General features: G+C 35.5%; 1 long non-coding RNA gene and 1 pseudogene across 1 annotated transcript in view; both read left to right on the top strand.

The window, feature by feature from the left end:
• The window catches only part of LOC136838645 (uncharacterized), a 50,898-nt gene that overhangs the window by 15,473 nt on the left and 7,925 nt on the right, over positions 1-27,500 (top strand). The window contains exon 2 of the long non-coding RNA XR_010853065.1: positions 24,550-24,657. This is a non-coding gene — a long non-coding RNA (uncharacterized lncRNA). The remainder of the gene's footprint in view (positions 1-24,549; positions 24,658-27,500) is intronic.
• On the top strand, positions 1,618-3,178 carry LOC136839030 (uncharacterized; annotated as a pseudogene).

The following is a 27,500-nucleotide window of genomic DNA, read 5'->3' as shown; positions in this document are numbered from 1 at the left end:
CCGTAAAAGACAAGGCTGTTTGCCAGAGGCGTTAAAAAACGACGAATTGAAAGCTTAGGCCGCTACAAACTTGAAGATAATCATGTGTGTTCCTGAGTATATTTGAGCACTTTGAAGAGAATTTTTTACTTTAACTTTTGTATGTGGAAATTTGTGTAGATATCATGCTCTTACAATTCATTGCAGGTCGTTTTTATGCTTAGAGTAGTCGCAATCTTGATTAAAATACAGTTAACATATCATAGAATATGGCAGCCAGGTGGGTAGAGTTTTTCTACCCTCTTCTTCATCGACGACTTTTAAATTTTCTTTCGGTTTCAAAGATTTTGCCATTAAATATCTGACGGCACCAATGACTTTATTTGCCCTATATAAATCCCTCCCCCAAGTTTGCCGGTTGAAATGCTTCCCAGTGTGTAGGCTGCCCTTTCTGTGAGAGGTTCTCTTGCATTTTGGCTGCTTTTGACATCATCTTGAAGCGCTCTCATTTCCTTGCTCACCTGGGGATTCCAAGTGCGAACTTGAAAGGTTCACTGTTCCCCGTCAGGTATGATGCATCTTAGATCTGTTGTGTTTGGTCACTAAATAAATTTGAAAAGCTCTAGAGGCCACCATCTTTAAATAGATAAATTCTTGCCATTCCATTTCAGCAAAATAATTGCTGAACGGAGAAAGTGGCCAGTGCCGGGTAGTGGTTAAACTCTAATTACGTGCAAGAGGCCGTGTTGGGACAAGGATAGGATAGTCTGTCGGAAACAGTGAGATGGGTTAATGGCTGCAACAGTTCATTTCACTTTGTTTCCCCTCTGTTATTTTTCGTTTGCTTTTAGATACGTTTTTTTTAACAAAATATTGTTCAACTGGGTTCTTATGTGGAGAGGGCTCTACTATGGGTTTCACAGATAGTGCAAGTGCGATTTTTTGCAATTATTCTGTAACGAATACTCGTATCAGTACAAGATTTTGCTATAGTGTATTACACCCAATGAGGAAATTTATAGGAGTATCATGAATCATTAATTGTTAATTATAAAAACACTTGCCCCTATACCAAAGGGCAAAGTCTCAATCAGCCAGTCACAAAAACGAACAACTATATACAAAAGCTCCGCCTCCACCCCCTCCTTCCCTCTCCTTTCTTCCCTCACCTGCCCTCCCCCTCCCTTCAAGCTCTCTCTTTCTCTCTCTCTTTTCTCTCTCTCTTTTTCTCTCTCGGAAGGTAGCTTAAGTTTCAACTTATTTTGTATGATTTTTTTAATATCAAGCAAGCTATCTATCTATCTATCTATCTATCTATCTATCTAATTATAATTTATATTGTTGTAGCTATGTAACGATTCAATCGGTTGTTACCTATCAGATGACTGATTTCTTTATGCATTGATTTGCTCATTTCTCTCTCTCTCTCCCTCTTTCTCTCTATGATAGTGGTTATGTAAATAATTATTAGGTTGAGATCATTCTGTCTAAAGGGTTTTGGAGTAATTGAGTGATAGACACTATGACTGATAGGAAAATGACTGTTGTACCTGCGTTTGCTTACCTTCTTCGCAAACCTCATTTCTACTCAGGGCATTAGCCATCTACTGGTATTACGAAGGTGAGCTTGAAGAAGTGATGGCCACCTCAGAACATAACTGTCCGTATGGTTGCAGAAATGAGTTTGTCACCCAACTCTTCAACTTCTTTAATAAAGAGAAAGCTGACAATTGCCTTCAGATTCGTTTGAATAGGTAACTTGTTACAGTTACTCTATGAATTACAAATAAATATTGACCCTTTCCACAGGACATTCATCAGAGTTAAAGCCTTGATTATACTGATGCACGTATTTTCAAGTCATGGATGTTTAAATTTTATTTTATATGATACATATCTATATAAATCCTTTCCTTCATATAGGCCTTACCACCGTGTTGCAGCAGCCTTGAGGATGAAAGTGGGGAATGTGCATTCGATTGTGTATCGCAGGACTAGGCCACGGCCCGTCACACCACCAACGCCTCCAGCACAGCCTATCTTTGACAGTTTCTCTGTGGGAGCCATACGTCGGCACATCCATATAAAGTTTGTTGCCAAGCAGGCTTTTACTCTCGCATCCCTGGCACAGAATCTGAGGGAAGAAAGTATCATCCCTGAAAGTACCTCAAAGATTTCGCTATGGCGCTTACTCCGCAAAATGGAAATCAAGTATAAGACCACTCAGCGCAAGATGTATGTCAGGAAGGAGTCGATTGACATCATGTGCCAAAGGATACGTTCCCTGCGGGACCTTCAAAGACACAGGGAAGACGGCAGGGAGGTAGTGTACCTGGATGAAACGTGGTTCACAACCAAAATGAGTCATAACATGGGTGGATACCACACAGCCAAATACCAGTGCCAATTACAGCCGTCAGGTGCCACCAGGAGAGGGGGAACGTTTCGTGGTAGTCGCAGGTGGTACAGCCGATGGCTTCATTGAGGGCTCCTTCCTCTGTTTCCCTGCTAAAAATACCAGCGGCGACTACCACGGGGAAATGAATGGCGAAATGTTCCTACGGTGGCTAACAACTCAGCTCCTGCCACTCCTAGAGGAGCCTTCGGTATTAGTGATGGACAATGCTCCATACCATAGTATAATGGCTGAAGAGAGTCGTTGTCCCACCACTGCTACCAGGAAATCTGACCTCATTGAATGGTTACAGCGCAGAAATATTATATCCTTCCCGCAGCATGCTACAAGACCTGAACTCCTATACATTTGCCGTCAAAATAGGCCAGAGCCTGAGTACAAGGTAGATAACACCATTCGGGAATGGGGTCACGAAATCGTCCGCCTGCCGCCCGCACATCCCGAGCTCAATGCAATCGAGCAGGTGTGGGGACACATGAAACGATACGCGCGCTCCTCACTCCAACGTTTCACCCGAGCAGACCTGCAGGCCAGATTGGAGGAAGCAAGGCTCTCTGTCACTGGCGATGTATGGGCAGGGGCAGTACGTCGATCACGAGCTTTTGAGGACAGTTATCGTTCAACAGATAACATGCATGACAGTATTGATCCTGTTATAATTAGTCTTGACAGTGACACTGACGATGAAGTTGACTTGCTCTTAGAAAGCGATGAAGACTAAAAAAAAATAAAAATAAAAAAAAAAAACCTTCAAAGAAAATTAAATATGAAGGATTATATCCTACCCACATTCGATTGATACAAATATTCAATCAAATTCAGTTCAGTCCTTACAGAGCGTTATAAGTTTTCATGGGGGGAAGTGTGGGGTTGCGGGCGAATATATGTGATATTAGGTGAAATAATTTTGTTTCTCATTTCCTATGAATACCTATCATCTACGCTCATACCCAATACCGAAATAAGCAATGATATAATGGTGTACAATTGCATATTGTTCAAAGACATTATATTATGATTTATATATATATATATATATATATATATATATATATATATATATATATGTGTGTGTGTGTGTGTATTGCTATTTAGCAAACACTTTAAATTTAAGAAGCATGGGAGCAAAAGGAAAAAATGGTTAAGCCTCTGTACCACTCCCCACATTTGTAGAAACTGACAGAAAGGCAGAGAGAGAGCGAGCAAATTAGTGTATAAATAGATCAGTTAACTGAAGGGTAACAACCAGTGAATCGTTACATTTATACAACAATGTCAATTATTATTAGATAGATATACAAAATTCGTAAAAAATATGTTTAAATCAAAGCAACTTTCAGAGAGAGAGAGAGAGAGAGAGAAAGAGAGAAGGAAGGACGTAGGGCAGGTGAGGGAAGAAAGGAGAGGGGAGGAAGAAGAAGGGGGTTGGAGGTTAGGGGGGATGGTAGGTAGGCGCTGCTTTTCTAAGCTGGTGTTCGTTTTCTTGCTTGGCTAATGAGTTTTGCCTCTTGGTATAGGTACAAAAGTCTTGATTATTTACAATAAATGATTCATGATACTCCTATAAATTTCTTCACTGGGTGTAATACACTATAGCAAAATCTCGTACTGATACGAGTGTTCGTTACAGAATAATTGCAAAAAATCGCACTTGCACTGTCTGTGAAACCCATAGTAGTTGATGTTCAACTTAGGTTATTTTCTATATACACTGGTTAGTTTTGCAGTCAAATTTGAGCCAGAGTGGGATCCTAGCTTTCAAATTCAACTTACCCGTAAGACATCTTTTAATGTAAAAACCAATTCATATAGTGCATGATAAGTTTTCATCGTTCTTAAGGCTTTAAAGTTGGACTTCATCACTGTTTCAATTACGTCGTACGTCTACTAGCTTCTGTTGGAAAATGTCGTTTTAGGCTGACACTCTTCTGTGGTCATTATTTCACTCTTGTTTGGTTATTAGTAATCACTTTCTCTTTGATCCTCCAAGGGTGGAATTTGTTTCAGAATACTTCCCAAGAAGTTTGTCCCAGTTTAGGACGTTTTGTTCAATGTAATTTTTTTTTTTTTTTTTCCCTTAATTAGGTTAGGCACCAAGCAGACTGGCATTTGGCAATGGCTAAAACTTACTAGTATGATGTAGCATCAATAAAATGAATTACGCTGTTACAGGAGGGGTAGCTGCGACTTTCTCTGTAGGGAAATATGTAAACAGTTAGGCATAAGGAAATCAATGAAACTTGTGTTGAAACATAGCCCGCACGGACCAGAGCAAGACATTCTAAAGAAACTTGTGGTCGATACAGGTTATGTGGAAGTTGCTACTACAGTTAACCTCGTGTCGCCTTGTCATATAATTGTTGTCAGTACTTGAGAGACAGCTATTGACATGCATAAACTTCGAGTGTGGGCATAGCCCAGTCTCTCAAGACTGAAAATTTGGTAGTAAATAATTCACATTTCTTGAATATCTCTAAATGCTAATGTAGACTTAAGGATTTCTTTCATGATTGAATACTATGAACATTCATTTTCGTGATCTTTATTTACTCCAAGAAAAAACAGTTACAGGCATTTCCCTCATGCTCAAAAAGGATTCCAACTCTGAAGTGACAGTGATTTTGAGGCGTTAGCGACATTAGCAGTATTTGTAAAGTTCTGAATAAACCATGAGCCAACCACACGTGGGTATCCATGCCAAAATCACGTACCGTTATGATGTTTATGGCTTACAGAATAATCGTTAATTAATTCCTATATGATACCTCATAACCTGGTCATTTTCACGACACAGGAAATCATAAACGTCATTCTTCAAGCCGTATCACCTGATTTTTTTATGATCTTGTATAATTTATATAAAAAAGCATCTATTCTATTTTAAAAGTAGATCATTGAAAATAACATCTTCTTCTTCTTTTTAACGTGCTTTTATTCCCAATTTTGTATGGGGTAAGCACGATACCTTCTTTTGAAGGAAATTTGGCTTAAAACCTGTGGTCTCGATCGGCTGCCCTGCCTGACATCGCTTAGACCCCGGTACGTATGTTTCATGTATCATACCCGACCCAACGCCCTTTCTTCCCAGCAGCGAGAGTTATTGCGCAGGTATGGCGAGAGTTCGAGACGTGTGAGATGTTTGTTATGTTTTTATAAAAGGTGTTGTAGTGGCTTTGTTTTGTGTGTGTATTTAGTCTGTAACATCCATGTGCTTTTAAGCAAACCTATCCGTTGATTACATATTAATCCCGGGATGTCTAAGCAAAGTGTCTGCCTCTCTGACCAGTCGGCTGCGGGTTTTGAACCCGCGCCACAGACCTCTACGAAGTCCGGAAGCTGCTGCTGTAACCGACTGAGCCACCGAGGCTCTATCATTGAAAATAACATAGACCCACGTAATCTGAGTGATTCACCTGAAAATCTCTTGAGTGGCGATATTAAAGTATTACTTGTGATATTTATTTAACGAATGCGTGTTATTTGCAAATGCAACGCGACATCGTTTACCTTTCGATATGAAAACCAAAGTAGATACATTAAACATCATAAATTCGTCTGGTGTCCGATTTGTTTTATTTGAGTTTTTTTATATTTTGAATTAATTGATCTGCTTTGATTCGTTAAGTGAATCTTGAACATAAGCTTATTTGAGTAGTTTAAAAAATAACTTTACGCTTATAGCTGGCGCTTGCACTGATCACCAAGTCGAATGCTGGGCTGGGCGATACTCTCGTGATGGCGCGAGGGTGAGATTCGCCACGCAAAAGCCCATTTTATCAGGCCTAGGAATAGAGGAGAAACCTTTCAATACGCGAAAAGTCCGCAAACACACGTGAATTTTTTTAGACAGTTCACATCGAGGACCAGAATTTCAGTGAAGAATCATCTCGCTGCATATGAACTGGGGTTCTAATGAGCACGAAAACAGTGTTGGCTTTGATAGTGGTACAAAGTAGTAAATAATCCGCCATCAGTCTATGATAGAGCACGTAAACTGGAGGAATGAGAGAGGGTTTGGGAATTTCATACCCAAAGTATGGATTTCCACTCTCGTCGGAAACTAGAGGAACGAGAGAGCGGGTTTGGGAATTTCAGACCTAAAGTATGGATTTACACTCTCATAATCTACGCAGTACATACATACATCGAACGAAAGAGATACAAAAACCACTGCCTAACATTTTGAGGGCTCCGGAGACAGACGATGCCAGAGGTTTTCCCGCTAATTGTATTACAAACGATACATAGAGAGGATCTGATTATTTCTTCAGCAGGCTAGCCGCCGTAGAAAATTTGGTCGAGGTTCTTCGTTGTGAAGTTATGGCCAGTAAACTTTGTAGTTTAGGTTGCAGGAATTAATCTTGAATAAATAATAAAATTAAAGAATCTGTTGTTACATGCATCTCATTTGCTTTGTGAAAATCTCACTACCACCCTGTAATTTGTCAAACTTAATTTGTTGCATGTATATGAAACAATGTTTTCCTCTACTAACGCCTTGAGAATTAGGTCCTTGAATGGCAGCATAGTTTTTATATATATATGACATCGGAGAAACTATTCAGTTGTAGCGTTAACTAATTTTTTTTTTTTGGTTAATTATTTTGCACTGGCCAGTGAGGAAGTTTTCTTATTTTTGCCCACAGTGGTGTTGAATGGGGTATTCGACGAAAACTTATCAGTTTTTGTTACTAAGAGAGAATAATGTTCAAAAGCCTATCTGAACATCATTGATGATAAGTTCGTAAACTGTAGTTTTCCAAATTGGGTGCTAGTGCCAAAGTGTTCTATTAAAACGAAGTCCATGGAAAAAAAAAATACTTAAATCGGTTCATTACAATTACTTTAATGATGATCACAATGTACCTAAAATACTAGGCATGACTATTATATATCCATCGTCTAAATACTTCGCTAGTTTTTACTTTATTTGCGTTTTTGCTCTTCATTGTCTGCCGTCTGTTTATAAAACTCATACTAGCACCATCTGTTAGCATAGCACCATCTGTTAGCAAGACGTCATTACAGGCTTTTACAACAAATAAACAATGCTTATTATGAAAAAGACGTGAGCTCGGATGATATTTAACTCTCAATTTATCGTCATCCCACACGGAAATCAGATATTTAAAATTCACCGTATTAGGAAAAGGTTTTACATGTTCTTTATTTTTACCATACTAGAATTCTTTTTTCTCTTAAGTGGAAATTTTTTTAAATATTTATACGACCTACAATAATGTCAAGGTCTTTTATTTAACATAATATTAAAAGTAATCCATACAAGTCAAAGACGAGCTTAACTACCAAAGCTGCTTTGAATTTTTTTCTTTTGCTTTTTATTCAGGAAGTTTTTATTTGTTGGGTCCTTTTTTTCAAATTCATAGGCCTTTAACTGCAAATCACTATGTAGGAAGTTTTATTAACATAATTTTAAAGGGTAACCACAGAATGCATTAAGCACAAACATGACAGTACAGAATGATGTCCATTTAATACTTGTTGTATTTCAGTGTGGTTTGTTTCGATTTGCTATTTTTGCTCTCTCTCTCTCTCTCTCTCTCTCTCTCTCTCTCTCTCTCTCTCTCTCTCTCTCTCTCTCTCTCTCTCTCTCTCTCTACGAGAAGCTACTATGATTGTAGCCCAGATTCGTGTGGGATATTAATGGGTCTAGGCTTCATTTTTTAAATTATTCATCACAAGAAGTTTTTTTTTATTTTGCAAACGACGGACGTACCCAATCTTTTAATTTCGATTTTTAAAGTTTAAAGTTAGAAATTTATTCCAATCAGGTTTTTCACGGATTCTGTTGCCAAAAGTATATTTCCATACAATGTTTGAATTTCACTCTCATCAAATGAAATGGTCATCCTTTACTGTTTGCAGTCTGGACTGATTTCTTCTACTTTAAAACACAGTGAATCAAAGTTATTTTAGGAGGCATTAGAATTTTTGTAGAAGACAAAAGGTAGACTGGCTATACTACTCAGCAGGTCATATTTACTAAAATTAATGAATGATAAATAATCTAACGTCCTAGCGATTTTAAAACCCGAACGAGCCGTTTTGCCGCATGTCAGAAACTTAATTATTCCGTGTCCATCGACAAGTGAAACCAGAAAAATTGAAAGAATGTTAACCCCAAATGTCGCGTTATCCATATATAGGGATAACCGACAAAACTGGGCCGAACTTTCATAGACTGCTGTGTTTTGTTGTCAATATCGGCTCATGTCGGCTCCAAAATTAAAACGAAAATGTAACATGTGATGTGTGGAAATGTTAAGTGTTTTCGCAGGTTCTGTTTTCCAGCTCCCCGCAGATGTCAGTTACAGAGTAAATACGCACAAATGAAACAAACTAATATGAGCCGCGTGGGTTTTCCTCTTGTTTGAAATGAAAAAGCAGTTTCTGGATTTTGCGAATTTAAGTTTTGATTTTTATCGAGAGAGACAAGCAAACAATGTAGCATATATCAACGGAAACTTTATGTACTGAATGATATCTTTGTGCTAAGATTTATGAACATTCATTGATATCATCAACTTGAAAAATTTCTATTAATCCCCCACCCACAAAATAAAAACGAAATGAAAAACTCGGGTACCAGGTAAAGGTGATTTTTTGGTATCTCGCTATTAAGTAGACACTAACCTGTTAAAAAAAAAAAGTAGCTCAAATCCTAGCACTAGAACTAAACAGAGGTTATCTGAAGCTTGCTACTGGCATACAGCTAATGCAAAACTGCCAAAATAAGTTCTTCCGTCATTTAACTGTATCATAATAGCCAATTTTGATTGAGGAAACTAATACTAATACCAATTTTTGTTAAAGGATGGACATACCCGGTGCTTGTGACATCTGTTAGGGTGAAAAAAATTACAGCAGCCTTGGGGTCGAATACTGGTCACTTGGAGACACGAAGACTACTCAGTACATGAAAACTGGCATGGTCTGGACAGTCTCCAATGCCCACTTTTCAACTCAAAGCACCAAAATATGCAGTTTTCGTGTCTCTGGTGTCTGGTCCTCGACCCTAAACACTTGAATAATCTTATCTCTGTTGCCTGGTCCATGATACAAAATACCTGAAAAGTCTTCATGCCCTTAGTGCCTGGTCCTCTACCCTAAACACCTGAACAGCTTTTGTGTCTCTGGTGCCTGGTTATCGACTCTAAACACCTTAAGTCTTCGTGTCTCTGGTGCCTGGTCGTCGGCACCAAACACTAGAATGTTTTCGTGTCTCTGGTGCCTAGTACTCGATCCTGAACATCTGAATGATCTCATCTCTGGTGCCTAGTTCTCGATCCTAAATACATGAACAGTCTTCGTGTCTCTGATGCCTGGTCGTCGACCCTGAACACCTGAACAGTCTTCGTGTGTCTGGTGGCCTCTATTCGATCCTAAATACCCGGTCAGTCTTCCGTGTCTCTGGTGCCTGGTCCTCGAACCTAAACACCTGAGAAATTTTCTTATCTCTGGTGTCTGGTCCTCGATCCTAAATACTTGAACACTCTTCGTGTCCCTGATGCCTGGTCCTCGACCCTAAACACCTGAACAGTCTTCGTGTTTCTGGTGCCTGGTTTTCGGCCCTAAGTAGGCTACTTGAATAGGCCTCTCGCTTCCAGTGCATGGTCCTCAAGCCTAAACACCTGAATAGTTTTCATGTCTCTGGTGCCAGGTCCTCGACTTTAAACACCTGATTAATGTTCTTGTCTCCAGTGCCCGGTTCTCTACCCTTTACCTGAAATGTTCTTGTCTCCAGTGCCCGGTTCTCTACCCTTTACCTGAATAGTAATCTAGTCCCCACAGTGTACGGTCCTCGACCTTAAACAACAGCCATCCATCATTGTATGTCATTTCCATATAGACAGGAAGCCAAACGAACAGTACCTAGATTTCTGGCATTACTGCGTTTCAAAATGCTGTGAAAAAGTCTGAGTCGAAGGCTACAACGCGTATCATCAAATATTCAAAATAAGAGGAGCGGTATTAACCAACGCACAGCGAAGCCTGAAGCGAGTTCACGGTACTTGAGCCGAGTTTAGCCGCGTATCGAACTGACTACATAATGTAATTGTTGCTGATTTTAGAATTTAGGAAATTCTACCTCGTGTTTTACCTAGAGAATATTACTCTCAATAGTTAGATTATTTTCCGAATTTTAACTGATCCTTTTTTTTTGCGAAATTAATAAAAGTCTGTAATTTTGGACGAATAATAATTGTAAGTACGCTTAGCTTGCTAAGAAAATACTATGATGACTGCTGTTAATTATGGTAACCAGCTTTACTGCCTTGCCCACACCCAGTGTGGGCAAACGACCAAACGTCAGTGTTGCCACTGCAAGTTCATCCGCATAATTTGCCTCCGTATTGCTAAAGTTGACTATCAACTATCAATAAGAGATGGATATTCGATTCGACTTTACAAGTTTTGATACATCTTCAAACTGTTATTATTTAAAGGTTATATAAAAAAATATATTCAATATATGGTAGTTTCTTGCATTATCAAAGTTTAATTATCAAAATTTAAAGCTAAGTTAAGAGGTGCGGATTTTTACAAAGAAAGAAGTGGCCGTAGTCAGTGTAGCCACAGAGAGTTGCCAGATATGGCTATTTGACCACGTTGTCAGACAAAAACCACAAAACGGCAACATTGATGGTAACGAAGTAGGGAAATGCTGTTGGGCGATTGCTTAATCGGGTTTTTAATTATTAATCCACGATTTTTCTGGTTTTACTTCTGAATTTTCAACGGAAAACAAGACACAAATAACTAATTTAAGATTTGTTGTTTTAGTGAAGTGATTTGCAGAATCCGTCATTTCGATTAATTAATCTATTTCTGTTAAGTATATTTGAAGGAACATCTTCCTCGGAACTCACTGTGCTGTCCTGCGCACACTTCATCTAAATAGCTGAATTGGATCAGAAAAGTCAATCACCCCTGGAATTTTTGTCCGCGTTAACGTGGATTAAACAGGACGTATGCTGTGATTGACAGCATTTTAATTAATGTTAATTAATGTAGATTAAACGTATTATACGTTATCTAATTACGATCAACTCTCAAAAGTTTAACTTGGGATAAATGGTGTTTCATAATTCATAAAACATCAGTTCAGACCGTAACTGTTGCTTGAGAATTTAATGAGCAACCCGGTCTCCTGCTCAACACTTAATGAAACTCTGCAGTTCATAATATATAGGGATATATTAGAACTGTGCACTCCATTGGAAGTTTGTACTTTATTTCACATTATTTTTTTGTAATTAGGAGGGGAACACCAATAAATGCTGGATGGTATTTTAGAAATTTTCGACTACAGGGGCGGTTAACGTGGTGGTGGTGTGTTTTCGGGTTTCTATCGAGTAGCCTAACTGGAAGCAGCTGATGTCCATGGTATCTAACGTCCACTTTTATTTCTTAGGAACATTGTCTATTAGTCAAGTTTTGATTTTATTACTTTTAACCACTGACTATTTATATGCGCAAGTGGGTTTCTTTGCTGTATTTCGATATCCTTAATATTTTAGCTTACAGATTTCTGATCCATGTCGCTGACCTGTCCAACGCCAGTGCCAGTTTATTAGTTATTATTGAAGGCCTGTGATCATGCGAGATATGGACTGACCGCAGTAAACCAAACCTCCCAAGAGGCTAGTTCACTGAGCACCACCTCTTACCCTATGAGAGGTGTAGCATCAGCAGACGATATATATGCAAGAGCACTTAGGAGGGTTAAATCCTCTCACTAGCAGCTGATTAACATCAAAGGAAGTACAATAGAGCTAATCAAAATTAAAAAGCAAGCCTAAGATCAAATCCTACGCAAAAAACGCACGTTTGAACTAATATATAGTAATAATAGACACACAGGAGCAGTGATAGTGATAATGGCCCTGAGATTATTTCAAGAATTATGTTGTTTAGTAGGTCCTTAATGGTCAATTCGGATGAGGTTTGCATCACGGTTAGACTAGGGCCGAAGATTTGGGTTAGAATTTGAGTACAAAACTTGTGTTTTCTACTATTGAAAAACGCTGATCTTTGATTTGTTCCAAAATAGGCCTTAAGTCGTTTCATCTGTAACAGCAATGCGGCATTTGGTCCATCATTTATCTCTCAATGGTTTTATTCTCAAGTAAAATATGAATATTAGTTCCTTGAACTTATCCATCCGTTCTGAACGTGACGGCTGAAGTTTGGGTAGTCTTCTGAAGACAAGCTTAAGTTTAATTCCACAGTTCCAGATGGTTGGTTTTATAGCTTAGGTGTAAACAATTGTTTATACCTTAACTTTGAATTAACAAGTATTTATTTGTATTAGCATGAAGCCGAAAAAAAAATTAAGTATATCTTAGTTTAACCAGACCACTGAGCTGATTAACAGCTCTCCTAGGGCTGGCCCGAAGGATTAGATTTATTTTACGTGGCTAAGAACCAATTGGTTACCTAACAACGGGACCTACAGCTTATTGTGGAATCCGAACCACATTATAACGAGAAATGAATTTCTGTCACCAGAAATAAATTCCTCTTATTCTTCATTGGCCGGTCGTAGAGCCGAAACTCCAATGTGATCTACCACCAGCCTTTGCAATCATTGCTAAAGGCACTGTCCGATTTGAATAATAAGACATTTAGTGATCTCATTCGTCTTACATTTTCACTTTTATGTCTATAAGGGTCACATTTTTCTCTTGAATTACACGTATTTTTTTTTATTTTCAAAAGGACGGACTTGAAACGTATCTCTACAAACACCAGACATTTTCCGTGGATTAAAATATATTTTAGACCTTAGAAATGTTTATTTATATCTTACATTTTTTCGTCAGCTTTATAAAAATTTAATAAATGTTATTTATTGAACTGAGTATCATGAAGTTGTTAAAATAACAATGTATAACTGTCATCACTTCAAAAACATTGTTTCGGTGGTTGAAACAATATCTCGCCAGACAGACTTAATTTGAACATGTCAGGTTTTAGGAGAGGGCAGTGCTCATTCATGAGCATGAAGCAATGGTGACTTCAAGAATGTTAAGATGCAATGTACTGTCATTGTAGTAAAATTAATTCATAATAATAATAATAAAAAAATAAAAAATAATAATAATAATAATAAAAGAATGTGGTCATTATAATGTACCAAAGGATGGTGTGTTGAAACTGAATGCAACACCTTGAATTTTGATTGCGTTGCGTCTAAAATATTCTTTTAAAATTTACAGCCCGAAGACTGTACAAGAAGCCCCACGTGATATAAGAAAGACTAAAAATATAAATTCTTTCAATAAAAAACTAAAGACTGTTATTCTTTTAAGTGTTATGTAGGTGTGCATTTGACAATCAATATGGAGTACGCCGTTTGAATCTCGGAACCTCTCTGCAGTTTGTATACCGGACAAATTAATTTGCAGGTCTAGCAGAGCGCTTCGGTGGAGTGGGACCTGAATCAAATTGTAAACATGTGTAAGCTGCATATTTAAACAAGTAAGCTGTATTCAAACATGTAAGCTGTATATTTCATTCATTTATAAATTCCTGTTTACTGTGTTTTTGTTTGCTTATGACATCGAGTAATGGTAATAGTCTCTCTCAAAGCGCTCACAAACTCTCGCTAACTCACTCACTCACTCACTCACTCACTCACTCACTGTTACAAACACTCTCTCTCTCTCTCTCTCTCTCTCTCTCTCTCTCTCTCTCTCTCTCTCTCTATATATATATATATATATATATATATATATATATATATATATATATATATATATATATACACATACACACACCATATACCCCCACACACACACACACACACACACTCACACACTTTCTCACACACACACACACTCACTCACTTTCTCACACACACACACACACACTCTCTCTCTCTCTCTCTCACCTGCTTTGTACCTGCTCAATAAGCTTCCTGCTTTTGTATTTTAACACTCCTTTTTGAAAATCACAAATTATCAATATTTTTCCACACAACAATAGATATAATTGTAATATTCAGTGGACTTTTTATTCACAAGTATATCCACTTTTAACCTGAACACAAATAGAATTTTATTCTACATTAAAAAGAAAGTTAGTCTCCGAATGGGTACTTTTAATCTAGCAAATATTAGCATAAACCCTTTTAAGAAAATAGATTTTACTTTACATTAATCTGGGAGTTAGCCTCGGGATGTGTAATAGTTAATGCTCGTGCACCGATCCGTACCCGGGCGATTGAATGCCAGACCCAATCATTTTAAGAGACTATTTTGGGGACCATTCTCATCTCCGGAAGTGCCTGCTATCTGCCTTAGTAGAGTGTATAGACAGAATAACGAAATTGTTTAAATTCTCTCTCTCTCTCTCTCTCTCTCTCTATATATATATATATATATATATATATATATATATATATATATATATATATATATATATATATTACATATATATATTACATATATATATTTATATATATATATATATATATATATATATATATATATATATATATATATATATATATATATATATATATATATATATATATATATATATATATATATATATATATATATATATATATATATATATATATATATATGTTTTGATGTTTATAAGGCCTGATACATTTTGTTCGTTAAGGGAGCTAATTTGTTCTACTAGTTAGAAAAATGACTGATGAGCTTAAAATCTCATTGCAATCCTTTGCTTGACATTTGCTTTCTTCTACTGCAGATCATTTCGTTGCCTTTTGTTTATATGATGGTTTGTTTATATCAGGAACCACCTACGCAGATCAGTTCCGTTACTTATTTTCTTAGCCGCCGCCTCTAATGTTTTACAACATTTCTCACCTCATGATTCATGCCCGACTTATGAAATTTTATATACAGTTTATAAATTCTTAACCGTAGAGATGTTAGCTCTCTGTTCTGCGATTCGCTGCTTATTTGCCGCAGCATGGATCATCCTCCCTCTCTTTAAAAGGACTTTTATGTTCTGTATCCATATCTTTGGCAGTGACAAATATTGGCACAATGTCAGTCTCCTACATTATACCCACCCCTCTCTATTCCTATCATGATTATGAAAAGCCTAGTACTTCCATCAGCTAGCTTGGCAAAGACTTGAAACCTTGCTCTCAGTATTTCTTGACATTCTGCAGATATTTTATTGTTTGCATTTATGGTGCTTATGAAATTTTTCTTACGCGATACAATACATTCTTTACACTAACCACCGAACGGGCAGAATCATCTCTCTCCCTCTTTCAAAATCCAAAGCTATTTTCTTCTTCGTAATTCTACTGTTGGCAATTTACAGTACTCCCAAAACCTCAACTTCCTTTTTTTTTATTTTTTTTATTCAACATCCTATTCCGTATCTGCTGACCCAACAATTAGGGAATAATTCTCAACGGTGTATACCTCTCCGATATTACGAGTGACCCTATCTTAAGTTTCATCTACAGTAAAAAGAGTTTCACCTACAGTAAAAAGAGTTTCACCTACAGGCTATCTGCAACTGTGTGTGCCTTAAAATCTGTTTAAACGATTTCAAGTAATTTTTCTAACTATTCGTCGTTTTTTCAGCACATTTCTGTCATCGACACATCAAATTTACTTTTTCTAGATTTTCACTTTTCACTCAAGACCCAGCACATTTTTGTGCCCATGTATTACAAAACCTACATCCTAACTCAGGCAATGTCCTTCCTTTTACCCCCTAGCACGAATGGCAAATATTGTATTTGTCGTGGGATGATGTTTAAAAGCACATTCAAGTATCTCCCAGTAATCACAACCGTTGGTAGAATACTTATGGCGAGATTGAAAAGCAATAGTTTGGTCGCAACGTTTTACTTTTAAATATATTGATATTTTTTACTTATAATCAAGAGGGCTTTTAAACCTTCCCCATTCCATTTGCATAAGGTCGATACAATCGAGTTGTAAGCTCCGTGAAAAGCTGTTGACAGAAAAAAATTTCGTCAGAAAGCATAAAAAACTTCTTTTCTGTTGATCATTTCTATCCAGATTCATTTCCATTCCTCCATGGTCATCCTCTGACCAAGACGAAAATGTTTTGTATATAATTTGCTTGCAACGTAACCATCTCCGTAGGGAGATACTGGAGTGCACCTGAAGTGGTGCATTGTAGACATTACTAAAGGATTTGTAGCGTCCCCTTGGCCCCAAGCTGCCACCCACTTTGTAGCCTCTCACTTTACCTCCGTTCCCACTTCCTTTCTTGTATCTTGTTTAACCTCTCTAGGTATTATTAATCCTTAATCCTTGGTGCAACTGTGTCGTTTTTTTCCAGTTTCACCTTCATAACCTAGTGTTTCATCTTTTTTCTTTTTTTTTTTATCTAGCTGTCCAACTATTCCAACTTCCCGCTTTTCACTGACTATCTTCAGCGCTGTATGGCTACAAGTACGTTACTACTCTGCTTTATAGATTAAATTTTATGATTCAATCATTCATTCACACCGTAACCATCGATGTAACTCGGTGTTATTTTTTCGATTAAATTGGTTGCTGTTTCTTCATTGTTTTTATTGACTTCATTTCTTTGTTTGCTGCTTGGAAGTCTATACATCTTAAAATAAAAAATCCATACCTACGAGCTTGTGGATAGTTAAATATATTTCCAGTGACAGTTCTTTTCTCTTTTGTGTACTGTATCACACTCAGATTTATTTGACACTTCATGATCATCAGACTTTTGCATTACAGTTTGCTTGTTCACTAAATGTGGTACCACAACTTTTGCGAACAGTAACGTTTTAAGTTTAAATTTAAAACCAGTTTTATTGGAATGGTCATATTAAGGGCCATCTACTTTCCCTATGCATCCGGAACAAATGTTCTAAGCAGTTCTTAACTTGGGAATCATAAAATTCCGCATTATAAATATTTTTCAGTATATTGAAACGATCAACAATTGACTAGCTCGAAAGGACACTTTTCTGAAAGCTATAGGGATATTTTTTTTCTCGGGAGTTTTGCCTTAATGGAACTCCTTTCCTCTATCACCTCATTAATGGTATCGGTTTCCCTACATTTATTCATTAGAAACACTTTGTATCGTGCTTCTATATACTAATTAACTGCATTTTATCAAACCAGTAAGTGAAACAGAATCACGTATACTTCCATTCTTGGCTCTTTAAGATTCCCAAACTACCAAGTTGCATGTGCATGTGACTTTGACAACGATTGCATGACTTATTAGGTGTCCACTCGTAGAAAAAAAAAAGTTGTGATCTACTTTAGTCACGAATGCTCTTATCGAATACAGTGCCTCCGCGTTTAAATGAAGCCCCCAAACACAAAATTTTCTCAGTTTTATTGGATGGGTAACATCAGCAAAAAAAAAAAAAAAGCAAAAGCAACTTTCGGCATTCAAGCCTACTGTCTAAAGTTTTTTTTTATAATTTTGTTTCATGCGTGTCAATATGAAATTCCTTTCTCGATTTCGACAATGGGAAACCGTGCAGCTTCTGTATAAATCAACTAACATAATTTCAGTGTAAATGGATTCCTTCTATTTTGTTATTTGGCCTTGCAACATTATCACTAAGAATTACAATTTGTTTACATAACTCATCCATGGCTTCAGTTGATGAAGCTTTCTCGTCAAAATTCCCCGTTCGCAATAGAAATTGCTTATGGGCTTTAAACGTGCTTTCACATGGCAATAGATATTTGATTTATAGTTGTGAATATACCTAAACACCACTTTCAAGACCTTAAATTTTAATGTGTTAACGCTGAAGCAATACATTCTGACTTGTCTGTATCTATTAATTAGCACACTTTTCACTCGAAAGAAATGTATAAATTCTTTTAAACTGGCAATCACTTGTTGATTCAATTCTTTTAGTTATTGGGTTTCACTTCAGGAATAACTGCCAAGACTCAAGGCTCATCCTATAATATACGTTCTGGGTGTGGAATTCCGATAATTCTTTGCATTGATTTGCTTAGAGCGCCTTTAATTTTTACAGAAGTTATTTGATGTTACAGAAAACCTTTGCCAAGTATTTTGTATGTTTGTATTTACAAGAGCGTGATATGGTTTGTCTTTAATAACTTCTTATGGGATTTTGCCTTACTCGCTTTCAAATATTGTAATAAGCCAGTGAAACTGGACATTTAAGTGAGCTTGGAAAGCCACAAAATCTGTAGGTTACCGTAAAATCTCATATAGATTCGATGAGAATGTTGGAGTGCGCTACTCATCCCGTGAAACCGACTGGCATTGAACGATGGGTTTGATTATTAGGTGATCCAGCCCCATCTTGCCATGGCTTGCTTATTGCTGTCTGGGGTACTTGTCGCGGAGCTCCTGAGACTCTGGGAAATAAATGTCATTCCCGATAGATATCCTCGCAGGTTAGAGAAATGCCTTATATTTCACTTTGTCCCAATTCAGACACAAACAGAATACATGCACCATTAATATTTACAGCTGGCTCGCGATCATGATTGTTGCACAAAATGCCTATTTAGTGAACGATGTCTACTAACGACGTGTGGTACTTTTGTAGTGTACAGTTTACACACAACCTTTCCTGAATGGGTAACTTTTTTAGACAGGATGTTTTGTCTTTGCCAATATCAATACTGGCATGTTAATGGGCACGCAGACAGTAAGTTGGCTTTGTGAACTCACGGGCAAAGCGATTTGATTCAAATTTTTATGTGTATCCAACCAATGCTTAAAATCTCTCGACTGGGAGCAAAAGAGAAAAAGTCTAGCTTTCAAGTGGATGTTATTTACATTAAAAAAAAAAGATAACCATCTTTCATAGTCTGTAAAAAAAAGTGTGGCCCATAGTTTTTCATAATGCTAAATTTATATTCAGCATTTATGCAATTACAAAATATCAAAATGCACTTGGAGCATGATCTTTTTCGCAATCATAAACTTCCCAAAGAGTTCCTGTTAAATGACGCCTGGTCACATCCCTTATTAGCAATATTCTTATGGCCTATAAACTGCCTTAGGTAACAATTATGATGATGACACAAAGGAATATTTCCGCAGGGAAAAAAACTGGATGAAACTGGAGGTTTTACAAAACTGGTAAAAAAAGGGTTGGAGGGCAGCCGGTTGGTGGTCGAAGTATACGCAAAAGTGGCAGCTGGATAGGCCAGTACGCGGGAAACGATTATAATATAGATCGTTGACGGTTAGCCCCTTGACCTCCCTGAACCCTAGAAAGGTGCGTTTTTGAAGGTACCTTTGTGGTCCCAATTATAGAAACCATGATTGACAGATTTACAGTCTGGTGGATATACTGTCAGATTTTGGTTCAAAACTAGGCTTTGGATCTTTTCCCGGTGAGGCTGTCATTGTTCCAAGACGACAATTTGTTGGTGACAGCATATTCAGAATTTCGTTGTTTTACTTGAATTGGAAATTGTTGGTTTACATGTATTCTTAGTCTGTCAGTGGCGACAGGCATCTGCGATTTGTTGAAATTCAAATGACAGGTAATCATTACCCCCTTTGCAGACAAGTATTTTTGAATGTTAGGAGGTGACGTGCATTTAAAGTGTTGATGTGCATGAGCTTTACAGGGGAGTTGGTGATAGACTTGAGCAAGGAGACTGAGGTGATGAGTATAAACATGGCATTTGAAGTCGGATGCACATGAAACATGCAGGAGTTTTGCACTTAAGGGCTTGAGGTCTGAAATGACATACATTTACCAAAGTTGTAGGTATTGCGATTGTGTATGGTATCGAAGGTAATGTACATTTACAGGATACTGGCGTACATTCCTAGTGTTGATGTGTGCGTGATAGGTGATGTGCTTTTGCAAGATGTGTATTGCAGGATGTTGGCGATATGCATTTGCTTGGTGTTGATCGTAATGGGCCTGTGCAGTAAGCTGAAGGTGACTTGCATTTGTTGGTGGTTAAGTGATTTGCGTTTTCAGTTTTGGTTAAATACTTAGCAGCCGCGAGTTTGTGAGGGAGGTCTCCTCTGACAAGTGACTTGTGATTTCAGTAATTAATGAGATTTATTTTTCTAGTTACATTTGGAAATTCTTTTTTATTTTCTTTTTAAAGAAGTTGGATGATTCATTGTTTAGTTCCAAATTGCGCATAAAGAAATATTTTTTGGATAATGCGTTAGACGTATTACTTTGTGGGAAATATGAAATTTAAATTTAGAGTTATCTCGAGGACTGCAGTTACACGAACATGAATGACTAATCATTTTCATTTGCTTAATTTCAACTTTATATATATATATATATATATATATATATATATATATATATATATATATACATATACATATACATACATATATAATATATACATATATATAATATATATATATATATATATATATATATATATATATATATATACATATATCTATATATAATAAATATATATATATATATATATATATATATATATACATATATATATATATATATATATATATATATATATATATATATATATATATATATATATATATATATATATATATATATATATATATGTGTGTGTGTGTGTGTGTGTGTGTGTGTGTGTGTATGATAAGATACTCCTGCCAAATGAGAATGCTTCTTTCATGATAAAAAAAATAAGGGTAGAAGTTTGTGCTGATCATATGGAACCTGTTGATGAGTATGGTATTACATTCTGAAGATATTACCAAGGGTTTATTAAAACAAACTACTTTTAAGTCTTTCATGTTCGTCTTATCTCTTAATAACACGAGAATCACTGAACCTGGAGAACAGCATATTTGTAAATATTCGTTCATATTTAGCCCTTCTTACAGTAGTATTGATTCAATAACCCATGTCCCATTTTGACAAATATGTTTAATTATATAGTGTACGCTTTACGGTATTAAGTTTAGTTTCTTTTTTTATTGGTTACTTGAAATATATTTAAATGCTTTATTCTGAAATATACAGATATATTGGCACTGGAGACGTTAACTTAAATATTTTACGTGGAAACTTTACGTAAAACTGTTAAGTGGAAAAAATTATATAAAGGCATATTGCACAATTTATCTCTATCATTTGCATTAATTTTGATTTTCATTATTTCAGTCACTTTATTACTTGAATGGTGATATTTTGAAGATTTTTTTTTTTTTTTTTGCACTGTGATCACCCGAAGTATTTCAGCGATTCATCCTCGATTTTTTCGTGACAACATTTCGCGTTTGTAAACCTTTGCATTTTTTTTATTCACTGATTACTTCCACATGCTTTTCCTACAAAAATGTTCCATGAGTAAGGTTCTGAGACTAAATTTAAAGTCTAATGCATTAGGATGATCTTGGTGGCCAATTATTAGTTTTGCTCATCCAAACAATCTATTTTAAACTGCCTTAGTTTATTCACTTTCAGAGTCTTAGCATATTCTTTCTTATAAATAATTCTAGCTTATATCAAGACCAACAATTCGAAAGTCCCAAGTCTTTTTGAAGTCTAGAGATAGAGAACTAGTCTTGGGAGACTTACCCCTATACAGTTATAAATGGTCCCAATTAGCCAAATCTCATGCCCTTATTGTTGGTACGTCTCCGTACCAACCAACTACCTCGGACCAGTCCTTTTCAGAAGTAAAATCCTGTAGACCTCCACTTTCTTAACTCAAGGGATCCCTCCAAGATACCGCAAAGCACTTGCATGTGATCTGAAGAAGTACACTAAAGTGAAACTCATCCGGTGTTATTGATACTTTCTCCCAAAATTTCATGAATGCCAACATCAGAAGATAATCCTCACTTTTTAGATAAAATCCTGAATCTTTGAAATGTGCTTGTCAGTTCTGTTATATGAAGAAAGCAACGGGAAACTTATCTTTCTACTTTTGGGTTCTAGGGTGAAATTTTATCAAACGGATCTGTGCCATTTTTTTCACATGCGAAAGTTATTAGGCCCATGTACACAAATACAACAAAAGGAAGTCATACAGTTTCTGTATTCATCATATGCAATTCTAACGGCTTAAAGTTTCGACTGGGCAAAACCAAAGTAAAAGGTTCATTACTTCTCGATTAAGGCTTTGTAAAATAACCATTAAGACTTGTATGGCTTATATAACACATTTGAGATATATAGAAATCCATACCTTTATCGTAACAACAATTACTGCTGATATGCTTTTTGCCCAAACTTAACGCTTGAAAGTTTTTCATTTGGAAAAATGCGTCGGCGTTAGCTTTCAATATTGACAACGCTGATAAAATTCCTGGTTCGCAGCAGATATTTCGTGCTATTGCAGTGTGTCACGTGACCTTGGACATTACTTCAGCCTTAAGACTACGGAGTTCGAGTTGTAATACGTAGAACTTCACGATGTTGAGGGTGAATCAATATCTTCATTTTTCCATGCGCTCTCTGTTTCTAGTTATCAAATAACTGGATAATAATGCTGTTATTATAGTCACATTTTCCAATAATTTGCAGAATATTTTCATTCAAAGAAAAGTTTATCAGCCTTTTTTATGTACGTGTTTAGTTCTTTCCTTAATAATCTCATTTCTTTCGTAATAATTCAGATAACTAAAGCGGAAGGTTGATTTTGGTATGTATACAAGGGTTGTAGAATTCTACTAATGGTTTACATAAGTTTGCATGAAATGGGCTTGAATATGCCTATACGATCTAAAGTTACAAAAAACGTTTTTCAAAGTTGTTGTGAGTTCTATAATATTGTGGCGATGAGCTTGTGAAACTTACCATCTTAAGTTATCTTATTTTTATTAATGTCGAAACTTTGGCCAGGAGTTGGTGTCTATAGAGAAGAACTTGATTATGTGAATGGTGAACAGACCCTCTTTTTAAGAAGAAACAGATGAGGTCTCGAGGCAGGCTTTTGTTTCCATCAAAACTCCAAGTCGACGAGTGTGTTTTGAATATAATTGCTCCTTCTGAGAAACCGGGTAGGAATTGAACACTGAGGTGCTTATTAGGTGATGTAGCCATCTTGTGCCTTGTTTATTGCTGTCTGGGGTGCTAGTAACGGAACAGCTGAGATGGATGGATAATAAAAAGTGTCATTTGGGTCGATATGAAAAAGTTTGACATAGTGGGATTGACATAGTGGGACGTGACGTGTGTTACTGCTTTGCGACCTAAACATACGTAATGTGTAAAGAGTCAAAGTGTATAAGCCTTTCTGTTTGCTCAGATCGTGAATGTATGACATGAAGTATCTAAGTTATGTCACAATGATTTTAAAAGCTTTTCTCTTCAAATAGTAATGGAATGGTATTTACAATACTTACTGAAAGGGAGGGGCGTGGAGAGGAAACTGTTTAATGTTTTAATGTGTTTCATGGAAATATTTTATGAAATGGTTTACTCAAGCTCCATCGGCAGAATTACCCCCAAAGACCGAATCTGGTAGTTTTCGTTGTTACTGAAATGTGTGGGTGTCTGGATTTATATCTGGTACAACCCAGTCGCAGGACCAGTATTGTGAGAATGCAGTAATCATCGTGTTGCTAGCACTGCTACTCGTTCTACCAGAAGCAGCAGTAATAACAGTGGTAACAACTAAAAAAGTAATTTAAAGATTACTGCTTTCTTACACTGTGTTTATACTACAGAACTTTGGAAGTTTATAGTATCGAATTGTGTACTTATTCTTTAATACCCAAGCAGTCTATCAACGTGTTCAAGAGCTTCTCACACTCAGTACACTACATTTATAATTGGTGTTGTTATTCATCTTGCTTCCTGTTCAGCAATGGTTGTTGTTCATAACATTATGTAACATTAAGATGTTTTCGTGTGCTTAACTGACGATTCGATTCCTCATTCTCTTTATTAGTCTAACATTGTGCTTCTGTAGTTGACAATATAGTACTTTCTCTCCTAAAAGGAATTATCCTATTTAAGAGGACCAGGAGTCAACGAGCTCATTCAGGTCTAGTATATGCATCTGGTAATCTTTAGACACCCATCACTTATTGATACTTGCTCTGGTACATAGTTAACTGTAATCTCAATTGCTGTATAATACAGTTGCCAATTAAAGTCATTTGATACTATATAGATAACTGGAAACAAAACTCATGATTTAACAAGTTTTAGGACAAAAATGGTTAATTTCCAACATTCGCCTGTTTTACAGATGGAGGAAAGCAGCTTGTGAATGCAGTGGGCACTGGAAACCACTAAGGCCTCCAAAGAAGCATTAAGACTTGAAGATTATCAGATATCAGCAGATGAAATGCTTTAGGTAATTCATAATATTCTTAATGTTCATTTGGTTTATTATATATTAGAAATAATCGACACACAATCACATGTGGAACAGGAATAAATTTCTGACTTGCATCAGGATCGAACCCAAGTCATATATATACATATATATATATATATATATATATATATATATATATATATATATATATATATATATATAGCTACATATATATACATATATACATACACACACACACACACACACATATATATATATATATATATATATATATATATATATATATATATATATATATATATATATATATATATATATTATATCTTCTTCTTTTAACGTGCTTTTTTCTTTTAACCATTTTTTGTATGGGGTAAGCACGGTGCCTTTTTTTTGAAGGACTTTGAATTGGCTTTGGGGTAGACCGTAGTCTCGATCGGCTGCCCTGCCTGACATCGCTTAGATGTATATATACATATATATATATATATACATAAATATATATACATATATATATATATATATATATATATATATATATATATATATATATATATATATATATATATATATATTGTCAAGTGATCAAGTACCTGGTTACTACACAAATAAGACCAAAAAATTTACCTCACTTCAGCCAGACACTTGAAACCTCATAACAAAAATATTAAGACTGAATACTCCAAAGGTACAGTGATCCCTTAAAACTTGCTTAACACTTGAAAAATCTATCTAAATTTATCAAGTTATGGATGAGGTAACAACAGATGAGCTATAAACAGACTAGGGGAAAAGGGCATCATTCCATCAAATACTATAATTGTTTCCCTGGTTCTACTTCACTTTGATAAAGGAGAACTAGACAGACATACCACTTACCTTGAACACACACACACCAATATCTCTAAACACTGGTGGTCAAAATGAAACACTGTGCTTTTAAAACTTTAAACAGACAAATTTCTTTCTAAGTTCAAAAGTTATAAGCAGAGTTCACAGTCTCAAAAAGATTCATCATTACTTGACAACAGTATAAGATTTAAGTATTTCTTAATCAAAATTAGTTCACAAAACTTTAATTTATCATGAAATCAATTTAATTAAGTAAACTTCAAACCATTAACTCTCTCAAGTTTTAGATAGATATAAATGTGAACATCTGCAATTAGCCTAAGTGTTCACTAAAATATTAATAAATGGAATCAACACAGGTATTCACTGAAATCTCAATAATAGGTATGCACTGAAATCTCAATAATGCAAATTAACACCAACAAAACGCTGAGTAACCACCAACACAAAACTTTGGGTAACACTGTGAAATTATAAACACAAGCTTGTGAGAGTAATATGAAAACACAGACATATAAGAACCAAATATGCAAAAAATGGAAATATACCAACAGCAATTTCACTAAGACAAAATATGATTAAAGATTACATTAATCTCTCAAAAGATTACCTTCACTTTTTAAAAAGGCTAAACTCACATCTTTATACAACTTCCTCAATGACAACACTTCAGTTTTCAACATAATTACTATACAAGCAAGTAAGCACATTACCTCACTCCTTTTGCAATATATAAAATACACTTTCTTTCACAATGTTTGTAGAACGCACATATTTTGGAACCATACACAGAATATTACATTTCGTGGGAGAGTTTAACAAAACTTATATATTTCAGGAGAGCAGCCAATTTATACCCTTCTATGTGAATTGAGAGAGAGGGAGAGGGACTTCCTGTGTCTTTGAGGCCCTTTAGCAGACTAACTCTGTTAGTCCCGTAATCCTGTTTTTATCCTCAAACTAAGTTGCCCATTAGTCACTTCAAATCTTAGAATATCCTGAGCCCCTTTCTCCTACATTGTAGAATACCTCCTAGAATACACAAAACACCTTCTTCTACAAACAGAATATGTGAATACATACAGTATTCTAAGGCTTAGAGAAAATATGCCTGTGCTCTTATCTGCATGATTGTCATTTCCATACTGGCTGGACACTTGTGTAAATAGAAGTCCATTTGCAAGTGATCTGCAGGAAAAAAACCCTGCCAATCCCTTGTCAGATTTCTTATCTCTCCTCTCGTACCCTTGGTAAAGGCACTCAGCTGAGCAACTAGCAAAACAGGATGTGGCTATCTGATTTGGTCTCAAAATATCTCTGAAACTTTAACTCCCAACATCTCCCACAAAACATTACTAATGTTATTTCAGTCCATACATGACGATCACAAAAGAAAATACAAGCATTGCACAAAAGCATACACTACAAAGTCACATCATTACACTTCACAACATATGAAACAGCTGAAAGAAAAATCACATCAGAATACATAACACACATGTCATCTGTAAGAAAGAAAAAAGCATCTTAAAATCATATTGTAATAATATACATATATATATATATATATATATATATATATATATATATATATATATATATATATATATATATATATATGTGTGTTTATATACATATACTGTATATATATATATATATATATATATATATATATATATATATATATATATATATATATATATATATATATATATATATATATATATATATATATATATATATATATATATATATATATATATATATATATATATATATATAATATATATATATATATATATATATATATATATATATATATATATATATATATATATATATATATATATATATATATATATATATATATATATAATATATATATATATATATATATATATATATATATATATATATATATATATAATATAATATATATATATATATATATATATATATATATATATATATATATATATATATATATATATATATATATATATATATAT

This window comes from Macrobrachium rosenbergii, chromosome 5, assembly GCF_040412425.1.
Source record: "Macrobrachium rosenbergii isolate ZJJX-2024 chromosome 5, ASM4041242v1, whole genome shotgun sequence".
In the NCBI taxonomy this organism is placed as follows: Eukaryota; Metazoa; Arthropoda; class Malacostraca; order Decapoda; family Palaemonidae; genus Macrobrachium; species Macrobrachium rosenbergii.
This window is presented reverse-complemented; position numbering and strand designations above follow the sequence as displayed.